The sequence below is a fragment of the Haplochromis burtoni genome, unplaced genomic scaffold (genome assembly GCF_018398535.1).
Source record: "Haplochromis burtoni strain Fernald_Lab_line unplaced genomic scaffold, NCSU_Asbu1 Contig_873, whole genome shotgun sequence".
Taxonomy (NCBI): Eukaryota; Metazoa; Chordata; class Actinopteri; order Cichliformes; family Cichlidae; genus Haplochromis; species Haplochromis burtoni.
Window position 1 is genome coordinate 3,062 of NW_024583234.1, and position 2,570 is coordinate 5,631.

Below are 2,570 nucleotides of genomic sequence, written 5' to 3' on the forward strand. Positions count from 1 at the left end.
TGATTGGCTCCAGCCTGAGGACCACACTCTATAAGCACTACACTGGAGTTGGTTTGCAGGCACACAGAAGGTCTGATGTGGTGTGCACACTTAGACCAAAGGGTTCATTTCTGATGATGAATTTAAATTTAATGAACTTAAGAGATGGAGGCTGGATGAATAAATTATTTCTATACATTCAAATAAGAACAAAAAGATTTCAATTAAAGATCGAATCAAATCACAGAACCATCGAGTGACTAAAAGGATTCAGTAAATTATAATAACATCAACTCAAATCACAGAACCATCCTAGTATTTCCATTTTCTCTTAAAGGTAACAAAACACAAATGTCGTGCATCCAAAGTACAGTAAGTAAGTAAGTAAGGAAATGTTGATTTCTATTGTGTTGTAATCATTAATTTAAAGGTAAGCAGAGCCTTTGTAAGTTACAAAGTTCAATGTTTTCAGTCTGGTTTTGAGGTAAAATGTGCACTAGGCCAAAGGGGCGGGGTTATATAAATTCCTGGGCATGTCCAAAAGTTGGTGTAATTTAAACATAAACAGTTATTTTGGCTTAGCTCCCCTTATATTGTGTTATACTCCTGCTCGGCCCCTCACAGCTCTTCTTTACTTGGCTTTCTGTGATGATGATGATGATGATGCATGCACACAGTCACTGGAGACAACTATGTTTGGAGTTTTCTTCATTTTCTTTACAGGTTTTATAAATTGCTCAAAAAAATAAAGGGAAGACAAAAATAAGACATCCCAGATCTGAATGAATGAAATATTCTTATTAAATATTTTGTTCTTTACATAGTTGAATGTGCTGACAACAACATCACACAAAAATTACATCGGGCCCTCAAGCCACCCTCCTGGAGTCTGACTCTGACTGTTTGAGCAGACACAAGCACATGTGTGGCCTGCTGGAGGTCGTTTTGCAGGCTCTGGCAGCGCTCCTCCTGTTCCTCCTTGCACAAAGGTGGAGGTAGCGGTCCTGCTGTTGGGTTGTTGCCCTCCAACAGCCTCCTCCACATCTCCTGATGTACTGGCTTTACTCCTGGTAGCGCCTCCATGCCCTGGGCACCACGCTGACAGACACAGTAAACCTTCTTGCCACAGCTCACATTGATGCGCCATCCTGGATGAGCTGCACTACCTGAGCCACTTGTGTGGGTTATAGACTCCGTTCATGCTACCACGAGAGTGAAATCACTGCCAGCATTCAAAAGTGACCAAAACGTCAGTCGGAAAGCACAAGTACTGAGAAGTGGTCTGTGGTCACCACCTGCAGAACCGCTCCTTCATTGGGGATTTCTTGCTACTCGCCTGTAATTTCCACCTGTTGTCGATCCCATTTGCACAACAGCATGTGAAACTGGTTGTCAATCAGTGTTGCTTGCTAAGGGGAAAGTTTGATTTCACAGAAGTGTGACTGAATTGGAGTTACATTGTGTTAAGTGTTCCCTTTATTTTTTGGAGCAGCATGGCCTGAAACAACTGCGCCATCTAGTGTCACAAACATCACAACACAACACGTCTCCCATAACTGTTGGAAAACTAAATCTAATGCTTTAAAACATTAGCTGCGCAAAAGCCGGGAAACATTTTCCAGTTTAACCTCTTGTTGTGTTTGGGAGAATAAACCTAGTATTAACAAAAACAGTTAACGCAGGTTCAGAAATTATTAAAAACAAAAACAAAAAATGTGAACTAGTGCAAAAAATGAATTCAAGATTAAATAAATTTTGTCTGACAGTCACGTTACCAGCATTGTTTGTTTCTGTGACCCTCGGTCATGTGCTCTGACAGCAGCTTTGAGAGCCTCAGTGTTAAATCTATTTAAACAAATCAAAGCAATAAGTAATAAAGTACACAAGGACACAAACTCAGACTGAAATAGAGTTCTATGCTATAGAGTCCAGATCTGAGAATGAAACACTTCACTGTCTGTATCAGGCATCCAGGTGTGTTTATGGACTTAACTGGACAACCAATCAGAACATCTGAACACGCAACCCTGAGCAAAGGAAGTCTGCAGTTACAATCAGGCCTTCTGCCTCTGCATGAACTCGCTGAGTGTGTTTCTGCTGATGTGGCACTGAGAGCTGTTCCAATCCAAACCTCTGGAAACCACCTGGCAGCACGGCTGACGTTAGAAATCTCATTTGCAGCATTTGGGCTGAGTGGCTTATAAATCTGCAACCCACTCTGTATCTATGAAGGTGAACCACCTGTTGTGTTGATATGAAGGAAAGATCTACACATTATCAGGTACAGTGAGTTATACAAACTTTTGAAAGATTTTCAAAAATGCTTATAAAAAAGAAAAAGTTTAGACAAAACAGCATTTTGACTGAAACTGGAAGAAAACAGAGGTTAAAGTAAAACCTTAAAACAGCCGACAGCAGCAGTAAAAGTGCTGCATGTGCAGGTTCGAGGTTCAAGTTTCAGTCACAGAAAAACAAAAAGACTAAAGCTTTACGTTTTTGTACCCATCCCCAAAAATCAGTCACATGCAGTGATTCACATAATACACACACACACACACACACACACACACACACACACACACACACACACA